Genomic DNA, 11395 nt, shown 5'->3' on the forward strand with positions numbered 1-11395 from the left:
TGGTTATTTTTAGTTTTGAACAGTTGTGAATAATACTGCTAAAACCTTCATGTACAAATTTTTGTGTGGACATGTTTTCATTTTTCCAGACTAAGTATGTAGAAGTAGAATTGCCAGATCATATGGTAAGTGTTTAACTTTATATAATATAAACCTACCAAATGGTTTTCAGAATGACTATTCCATTTTGGATTCTCATCAGGAATGTATGAGAATTCCTGTTGCTCTAGATCCTTACCAGCACTGGGTATTGTCAGTATTTTTCATTTTAGCTATTCTAATAGGTGTGTAATAGTTTCCTATTTGTTTTTGTGGGTTTTTTAAAAGATTTTATTTATTTATTCATGAGAGAAAGGCAGAGACTTAGGCAGAGGGAGAAGCAAGCTCCTTATGGGGAGCCCGATGCAGGACTTGATCCCAGGACCCTGGGATCATGACCTGAGCCCAAGGTAGACACTCAACCACTGAGCCACCCAGGTGCCCCTGTTTTTTTGTTTGTTTGTTTTTAAATAGGCCCCATGCCTAGCATGGCTCTTGATCAAGACCTGAACTGAGATCAAGAATCAATCACTTGATCTATTTGGTTTTAATTTTTATTTCCCTAATGACTAACAAGCTCATTAGTAGTTTTTGCCATCCACATAACTTCTTTGGTGATGTGCCTATTGAAATCTTTTGCCCAATTTTTTTGAATTGGGCTTTTTTTTCCCAATTCTTATATTCTACATATAAGTTCATTATCAGATATATAATCAGTAAACTTTTTCCCAAGTATATGGCTTATCTATTAATTCTCTTAATGTATTTTGAGAAGTGTTAACTTTCAACAAAGTCTAATTTATCAATGTTTTTATGGATAATATTTTTGGTTTTATATCCAGGAAATCTTTGCCCTACTCAAGATCATGAAGATTTTCTACATTTTCTTCTCAGAGTTTTACAGTTTCACATTTCACACTTAGGCCTATTATCCATTTTTAATTAATTTTATATGTGACATCAGATATAGGTCAATATTCATTTTTTGTGTCTAGAGGTCTAATTTTCCAGGATCATTTGTTGAAAAAACTGTCTTTTCTCTATTGTACCTTCATTTTTAAAAAATTAGTTGAATTTATGAAGGTCTATATCTGAAGTCTTTTCTGTTCCATGATCTATGTACTTGATCTTTTGCCAATAATGTAGTCTCCTTTACTGTAGTTTGATGATAGGTCTTAAAAACATGTAATGAAAAAAAAAAACATGTAATAAGTCCTTCAACTTTATTCTGGTTTTACAAAATTGTTTTAGCTACTTTTGTTTCTTTGCATTTCCATAAGACTTTTAGAATTAGCTTATCTATATCTGCAAAGAATTCTGCTAGGATGATAACTGGGATTGCATTAAATCTTTATGCCAATTTAGGGGAAAGTGACATCTTAGCCATATTGAGTTTTCCAATCCATGAAAAGGATATGTCACTATTTATTTAGGTCTTCTCTAATTTCTTTCATCAGAATTTTTAAATTTCCAAAACACAAATCCTGCATATACTATTAGAATGATACCTATTATTTCATTTATGAAGAGTGATTATAAATGGAACTGTTCTTAACTTTTGGATTCTAATTTTTTACTGCAGATATACAGGAATGCAAGCTGATTTTTTTATGTTGACCTTGTACACTATGACCTGGTTAAATCACATATTAGTTCTAGTAGCTTCTTGTGTGAATTCATTGGAAGATTCTACCTGGACAAATGTATTCTCTACAACAGGTAAATGGAAAAGGTACTCAGCATCAATAATCATCAGGGAAATGCAAATCAAAACCACAATGACATATCATCTCACACCAGTTAGAATGACTATTATCAAAAGATAAGAGATAAAAAATGTTCGTTAGGACATAAGAAAAAGGGAATTCTTGACACTGTTGGTAAGAATGTAAATTGGGGGAATCCCTGGGTGGCTTAGAGGTTTGGTGCGCCTGCCTTCAGCCCAGGGCGTGATCCTGGAGTCCCAGGATCGAGTTCCACATCGGGCTCCCTTCAGGGAGCCTTCTTCTCTCTCTGTGTCTCTGCCTCTCTCTCTCTCTCTCTCTCTCTCCATCTCTCATGAATAAATAAAATCTTTTTTCTAAAAAAAAAATGAATGTAAATTGGTAGAGCCATTATAGAAAACAACATGGATGTTCCTCAAGAAATTAATAGAACTACATTATGATCCAAAAATCCCACTTCTGGGTATATATCCGAAGGAAGCAAAATCAGTATCTCAAAGAAATACCTTCACTCCCATGTTTATTCACAATAATTAGATAGGGAAATAACATTAGTTGTTGTTAGCCATCAGCCATCAACAGGTGAATGGATAAAGAAACTGTGATATATATGTGTGTGTGTGTGTGTGTGTGTGTATGTGTGTGTGTGTGTGTATGTGTGTGTATATATATGTATATGTGTATATATATATCACTCATACACACGGAATATTATTCAGTCATAAGAAAAGGAAACCCTGTCATTCTTTAAAACACAGTGAACCTAAATGCATTATGCTAAGTGAAATAAGCCTAGTAGAGAAAGACAAAAATTGTATGGTATCACATATATGTGGAATCTTGAAAAAAAGAGTTGAACTTAGAGAAACAGAGGGTAGAATAGTGGTTATCAAGGGCCACCAGGTGGAGAAAATTGAGGAGATATTGGTCAAAGGATATGAAATTTTAGTTTTAAGATGAGGAAGTTCTAAGGAACTAATGTACAGAGTGGTGACTATAGTTAAAAATACTATGTTATATACATTAAATCTGCTAATGGAATAAATCTTAAGCATTCCCACCACACACACAGACACACACACATACACAGTAACTATAAGACATAGCTTATAGTTAATAATTAAAACATAGATGTTTTAAATAAATGTGGTAATCATATATATATATATATAAAATTTAGTATGATCTCACTTTCAGTTTAATCTGAATTTACCTGATGGCATATGATGTGGAAAATATTTTCAAATGTTTCTTTGCCATCTGCACATCTTTGGTGAGCCTTGTTCTTCTTCAGGTGTCTTGGACAAGATTTTGAAACCAGCCTCACATGCATATGCACACACACTCCTACATATTGAGATTTTGATTGGCATTGCATTGAATTTGAAGAGTAAATTGCAGTGAACTGACATCATTACAATATTTACTCTTATAACTCATAACATGGTATCTCACTCCATTAATTTAGGTTTCTTTAATTTTTCCTATATTTTTCCCCACATTTTCTCTTTCTTTCCCCACTTTTCCCCACTTCTGTTAGGTTTATCCTCAGTAATTTGATATTTTGATGTGATATTACTGATATTTTTAAAATTTTCATTTCAAACTCTTTTAAAAAGACTATCTGCCATGTAAAACAAAACTGTTGATGTATTTAGGGTTCATAACATGTTAAAGTAAAATATATGATAATAATACAAAATCCAAGGGAGATAAAAATATAAGTATACCATTAGACTCTTACATTATGGAGCAGTTAAATAATTCAAGATAGTAATAAAATAAGAATGCATATTATAATGATTAGAATGACCATTAAGAATATAAGAAATTGATCTAAAAAGATAATAAAGGAAGAAAAATGAAGAACTAGAATATAACTTGATTAAGCTGAAGGAAAGCAGGAACAACAGAAAACACTTTTATGTGTTTTAAATTTTATTTTAAAAATAAATCAATTTTCAGTAACCATATCAGTAATCACAAAAATTCAGAAGGATTAATTACTCTTTAAAGAAAAAGATCCTTGGGGTGCCTGGCTGGCTTAGTTGGTAAGTATAAAGCTCTTGATCGTGGGGTCATGAGTTCAAGCCCACATTGGGTTTACAGCTTACTTATAAAAAAATAAATAAGTCTTTAAAGAATAAAAAAGAAAAGATTGTAAGATTATTTAAAAAAAAAGACTGAACAATATCCTACCTACAAAAAAAAACAAACCTTAACATAAGTAATTGAGGAGGAAGTCAAGACGGCAGAAGAGTAGGGGATCTCCTTTCATTTGGTCCCTTGAATTTTAGCTAGATATCTATCAAATAATTCTGAACACCTGTGAATCCAACCTGAGATGTGTAAAAAAAAAAATTACTGGAATTCTACAAATAGAAGAGCAACCGCTTTTTGCAAGGTAGGTGCACAGAAATGAATCTGAGGGGAGATATCAGAAGATTAATAGCAAGGGGAGGGAGCCTCCATAAGCTGGGTACCAGAAAGTGATATAGCCCTGAGCGCAATATCAGAACTTTAGGAAGTCTGCTCCAGTGAGAGAGACATCCCTAACTGAAAGATGCTCAGGTGGGGAACTAGGGCAAAATCCTAAGTGAGACAGTGTGGTCTCAGGATCCCCAGGGTCACAGAAAGAATGGGGCTGCCTGAGCCAGCAGAGTTGCCAAGCATTGGAGCCCGGAAACCAACTACAGTCAGCAAGCCAGGTGTTCCATAAACTGCAAACCACGGCTCAGCTTAGGCAGGTGACCACTCTCTGGGCGGGGTCCCTGCAAAGGGCAGAAATGCAGTGAACCTCCTTCTTCTGGAGTAGTGGCATAGGTGTGAATTGCAGGAGTTTGCAGAGTTTGGCACACACAAAAGTGAAGACAGTTTTTCCCTGAGGATTTACTGGAGAGGGGCTGTATCTTTCAGCTCTGAGACCGGAGATTGAGCCATTTTAAAAAAATTTTTATTTTGAATACTTTTTAATTGGAGTTCAATTTGCCAACATATAGCATAACACCCAGTGCTTATCCCTTCATGTGCCCCCCTCCGTGCCCGTCATCCAGTCACCCCGTCCCCCCCGCCCACCTCCCCTTCCACCACACCTTGTTCATTTCCCAGAGTTAGGAGTCTCTCATGTTTTGTCACCCTCACTGATATTTTCACTCATTTTCTCTCCTTTCCCCTTTATTCCCTTTCACTACTTTTTATATTCCCCAAATGAATGAAACCATATAATGACTGTCCTTCTCCGATGACTTATTTCACTCAGCATAATACCCTCCAGTTCCATCCACATTGAAGTAAATGGTAGGTATTTGTCATTTCTAATGGCTGAGTAATATTCCATTGTATACATAGACCACATCTTGTTTATCCATTCATCTTTCAATGGACACTGAGGCTCCTTCCACAGTTTGGCTATTGTGGACATTGTTGCTATAAACATCGGGGTGCAGGTGTCCCGGCGTTTCACTGCATCTGTATCTTTGGGGTGAATCTCCAGCAGTGCAATTGTGGGTCATAGGATAGCTCTATTTTTAACATCTTGAGGAACCTCCACACAGCTTTCCAGAGTGGCTGTACCAGTTCACATTGCCACCAACAGTGCAAGAGGGTTCTCCTTTCTCCACATCCTCTCCAACATTTGTTGTTTCCTGTCTTGTTAATTTTCACCATTTTCACTGGTGTGAGGTGGTATCTCATTGTGTTTTGATTTATATTTCCCTGATGGCAAGTGATGTGGAGCACTTTCTCATGTGCTGGTTGACCATATGTCTGTCTTCTTTGGTGAAATGTCTGTTCATGTCTTCTGCCCATTTCATAACTGGATTGTTTGTTTCCTTGCTGTTAAGTTTTATAAGTTCTTTATAGATCTTGGATACTAGCCCTTTATCAGATATGTCATTTGCAAATATCTTCTCCCATTCTGTAGGTTGTCTTTTTGTTTTGTTGATTGTTTCTTTTGCTGTGCAGAAGGTTTTTATCTTAAGTCCCAATAGTTCATTTTTGCTTTTGTTTCCCCTGCCTTCATAGATGTATCTTGCAAGAAGTTGCTGTGGCCAACTTCAAAAAGGGTGTTGCCTGTGTTCTCCTTTAGGATTTTGATGGATTCTTATCTCACATTTAGATCTTTCATCCATCTTGAGTTTATCTTTTGTATGGTGTAAGAGAATGGTCCAGTTTCACTCTTCTGCATGTGGCTGTCCAATTTTTCCAGCACCATTTATTGAAGAGACTGTCCTTTATCCAGCGGATAGTTTTCCCTGCTTTGTCAAATATTAGTTGACCATGAGTTGAGGGCCCATTTCTGGGTTCTCTATTCTGTTCCATTGATCTATGTGTCTGTTTTGTTTTTAAAGATTTTATTTATTGGGCAGCCCTGGTGGCTCAGTGGTTTAGTGCCGCCTTCAGCCCAGGGCATGATTCTGGAGACCCGGGATCAAGTCCCACATCAGGCTCCCTGCATGGAGCCTGCTTCTCCCTCTGCCTGTGTCTCTGTCTCTCTCTATGTGTGTCTCTCATTAATAAATAAATAAAATCTTAAAAAAAAGATTTTATTTATTCATGAGTGACACAGAGGGAGAGAAACACAGACACAGGGAGATACAGGCTCCATACAGAGAGCCCAATGTGGGAATCAATCCTAGGTCTTTAGGATCACACCCTAGGCTGAAAGCAGTGCTAAACCGCTGAGCCACCTGGGCTTCCCTACGTGTCTGTTTTTGTGCCAGTACCATACTGTCTTGATGATCACAGCTTTGTAGTACAACTTGAAATCTGGCATTGTGATGCCCCTGGCTCTGGTTTTCTTTTTCAATATTCCCCTGACTATTCAGCGTTATTTTCATCCTTTAAAGTAGTACAAAAAGCCTTCAGGGAACAAAAACCACATAGAGCAACCAGAAGCAGTTTTTTTTTGTTTGTTTTTTTTTTTCCAGAAGCAGTTTACACAGAGCCAGACCCCCTGGCAAGGGCAATTCAACTTCACTCAGACAAAGACACCTGAGAATCAGCACAGCGGGCCCCTTTGCTGAAGACCAACTGGAACATCAGGCAAATACCAAATTTATGCAGCACACAGGACTGAAAAACTCCAGCACTAGGGGAAAATAGTATATAGAATTCCAGGTTTTTTTCTCATGATTTTTTTTCATTGTAAACATTTCCTTTTCTTTTTCCTTTTTTCCTATTTAGTTATTATCAACTCTTTCAGTGTTTTTAACTTTCATTTTTCCATTTAAGTTTATATATTCTTAATTTTTAGCTTCCTTTCACTGTATTCAATTATATGTGTGTGTGTGTGTGTGTGTGTGTATTTTACACTTTCTTCACAATTTTGGGATTTAGTGTCTTCTAACAAACCAAAATATACCCAGGATCAAGTGGATCACCCTGTTTTGTCCACCTGGGAGATTATATTCTCTCCTTTTTCTTTTTTCTTTTCTTTTTTTGGTTTCTGACCTCTTCAGATTTGTCTAATATGATTTTGCTTGGCTCATGGTGGGTATTTTTTATTTTGTTCTCTCATTCATTCTTTTCTGGGAAAAATGACTAGAAGGAGGATTTCACAACAAAAGAAAGAAGCAGAGGTAATACTTTCTTCCACAGATATAATCACTATGGATATAAGTAAAATATCAAAGCTAGAATTCAGGATAACGATTATAAAGTTACTAGCTGGGCTTGAAAAAAGATAAAGGCACGAGATTTTATTTCTGCACTAAGAGATTCTCTAAGTAGGCCAAAATTAAAAATGTTTTAACCGAGAGGCAGTCTAAAATGGATGCTTTTACAGCTTGGTAAATGAGGCAGAAGAGAGAATCAGTGATATAGAAGACAAATGGATGGAAAGGAAGGAAGATGAGGGAAAGAGAGAAAAACGACTAATGGACCATGAAGAGAGGCTTCAAAAAATCAGTGATAGCACAAAGCAAAAACAGTATTAGAATTACTGAGGTCCCAGAGGAAGAGGAAAAAGAGAGAGGGGCAGAAGGTATATTTGAGCAAATCATAGCTGAGAACTTCCCTAATCTGGGGAAGGAGACAGGAATTCAAACCCAAGAGGCAGCCACCTCAATAAAAATAGATCAGTACCCCAACATATACTAGTGAAGCTCGCAAATGTCAGAGATAAAGAGAAAATCCTGAAAGCAGTTTAAGATAAGAACTCTGTAACCTGCAATGGTAGAAACATTAGACTGGCAACAGACTTAACCACAGAAACCTGGCAGACCAGGGTACTAAATGAAAAAAACATGTAGCCAAGGATACTTTATCTAGCAAGACTGTCATTCAGAAAAGGAGAGATAAAGAACTTCCAAGACAAATAGAAACTAAAAGAATTTGTGATCACTAAACTAACCCTGCAAGAAATTTTAAGAGGATCCTGTAAGTGAAGAAAGAGTCCAAAAATAACATTAGACCAGAAAGAAACAGAGACAATCTACAGAAACAGGGACTTTACAGGTAATACAAGGGCACTAAATTGATATCGTTAAATAGTTAGTCTGAATGTAAGTGGGTTAAATGCTACAATCAAAAGACACAGGGCATCAAGTTGGATAAAAAAGCAAGACCCATCCATTCACATGCTCTCTACAAAATACTCATTTTAGATCCAAAGACACTTCCAGATTGAAAGTGAGGGGATGGAGAACCATTTACTATGCCAATAGACATCAAACGAAGCCTGGAGTAGCAATCCTCATATCAGACAAACTAGATTTTAAACCAAAGACTGTAGTGAGGGATGAAGAGGGACACTATATCATACTTAAAGGCTCTATACAACAAGAAAATCTAACAATTATAAGTATTCGTGCTCCTAACTTGGAAGCAATTATATAAAACAACTAATAGCAAAATTAAAGAAACATAGTCGTAATAACACATATTACACATACACATAATAACACCCCACTCACAGCAATGGAAAGATAATCTAAGCAGAAGATCAACAATGGAACAAAGACTTTGAATGAAACACTGGACCAGATGGACTTCACAGATATGTTCAGAGCATTCCATCCTATGGCAACAGAATCCACATCCTTCTTGAGCGCACATGGAATATTCTCCAGAATAGATCACATACTGGGTCACAAATCAAGTCTCAACTGGTACCAAAAGACTGAGATTATTCCCTGCATATTTTGAGACCACAGTGCTTTTGAACTTAAATTTAATCACAAGAAGAAACTGGGAAAGAATTTAAATACTTGGAGTTAAAGAACATCCTACTAAAGGATGAATGGTTCATCCAAGAAATTAAAGAAGAATTTTAAAAACTCATAGAAACAAATGAAAATGAAAACACAACTGTTCAAAACCTTTTGGATACAGCAAAGGTGGTCATAAGAGGGAAGTACATAGCAATACAAGCCTTTCTCAAAAAATTAGAAAAGTCTCAGTTACGCAAACTAAAATTACACATAAAGGATTCATCCTATAAGGCCAGCATTACCTAGATCTCAAAACCAGACAAAGATCTCACCAAAAAGAAAAACTAAAAACTAACTTCCCTGATGAACATGGATGCCAAAATTTGCACCAAGATACTAGCCAATAGGTTCCAACAGTACATTAAAAGGATTATTCACCATGACCAAGTAGGATTTATTCCTGGATGCAAGGGTGGTCCAACACTTCCAAATCAATCAATGCGATACACTACATTAATAAAAACAACAATCATATGACCCTCTCAATACATGTAGAAAAAGCATTTGACAAAATACAGCATCCTTTCTTGATTAAAACTCTTCAAAGTGTAGGGATAGAGGGAACATACCTCAATATCATAAAAGCCATCTATGAAAAGCCCACAGCGAATATCATTCTCAATGGGGAAAAACTGAGAGCTTTTCCTCTAAGATCAGGAACAATACAGGGATGCCCACTCTCACCACTGTTGTTCAACATGGTAGTAGCCTTAACCTCAGCAATTAAACAATAAAAAGAAATAAAAGGCATTCAAACTGGCAATAAAGAAGTCAAACTCACTCTGCAGATAATATGATACTCCATGTAGAAAACCCAAAAAGACTCCACCCCAAAATTGCTAGAACTCATGCAGCAATTCAGCAATGTGGCAGGATATAAAAATGAATGTACAAAAATCAGTTGCATTTCTATACGCTAACAAGGAGACAGAAGAAAGAGAAATTAAGGAATTTATCCCATTTACAATTGCACCCAAAACCATAAAATACCTAGGAATAAACCTAACCAAAGAGGTAATGGATCTATACCCTAAAAACTACAGCACATTTCTGAGAGACATTGAGGAAGACACAAAGAGGTGGAAAAATATTCCATGCTCATGGATTGGAAGAACAAATATTGTTAAAATGTCTATACTACCTACAGCAATGTACGCATTCAATGCAATTCTTATCAAAATACCATCAACATTTTTCACAAAGCTAGAACAAACAATCCTAAAATTTGTATGGAACCACAAAAGACCTCAAATAGGGGAAGGTTGAAAAAGAAAACCAAAGCTGGGGGCATCAAAATTCCAGACTTTGAGCTATATTTCAAAGCTGTTATCATCAAGACAGTGTGGTACTGGCACAAAAACAGATGCATAGACCAATGGAACAGAATAGAGAACCCAGAAATGGACCCACAACTCTATAGTCAACTAATCTTCAACAAAGTAGGAAAGAATATCCAATGGAAAAAGGACAATCTCTTCAATAAACAGTGTTGGGAATATTGGACAGCCACATGTAGAAGAATGAAACTGGACCATTTTCTTACACCATACACAAAATAAACTCAAAATGGAAGAAAGACCTCAATGTGAGATAGGAATCCATTAAAATCCTAGAGGAGAACACAGGCAGCCACCTCTTTAATCTTGGCTGTAGCAACTTCTTGCTTAAACACATCTCCTAAGGCATGGGAAACAAACTGAACTATGGGGAAAAAAGGTTCTGCACAACAAAGCAAACAGTAAAAAAAAACTAAAAGACAACTTACAGAATGGGAGAAGATATTTGCAAATGACGTATCAGATAAGGGCTAGTCTCCAAGATCTATAAATAACTAATCACACTCAACACCCAAAGAAAAAATAATCCATTAAAGAAATGGGCAAAAGACATGAACAGACATTTCTCCAAAGAAGACATACAAATGGCCGACACATGAAAAAAATACTCCACATCAGGGAAATACAAATCAAAACCAAATGAGATACCACCTCACACCACTTAGAACAGTTAAAATTAACAAGTCAGGAAACAACAAATGTTGGTGAGGTTGTGAAGAAAGAGGAACCCTCTCACACTGCTGGTGGGAATGTAAACTGGTACAGCCCCTCCAGAAAGCAGTATGGAGGTTCCTCAAGTAGTTAAAAATAGAGCTACCCTACAACTCAGCAATTGCATTACTAGGGATTTACCCCAAAGATACAAATGTCGTGATCCAAAGGAGCACCTGTACCCCAATGTTCATAGCAGCAATGTCTACAATAGCCTAACTATGAAAGAGCCCAGTTGTCCATTGACAGATAAGTGGATAAAAAAGATGTGGTGTATATATACAATGGAATATTAGTCAGCCATAGGAAAAGATGAATACTTACCATTTGATTCAACATGGATAGAACTGGAAGGTATTATGCTGAGTGAAAT

Source organism: Canis aureus, chromosome 12 (genome assembly GCF_053574225.1).
Source record: "Canis aureus isolate CA01 chromosome 12, VMU_Caureus_v.1.0, whole genome shotgun sequence".
NCBI classification, from domain to species: Eukaryota; Metazoa; Chordata; class Mammalia; order Carnivora; family Canidae; genus Canis; species Canis aureus.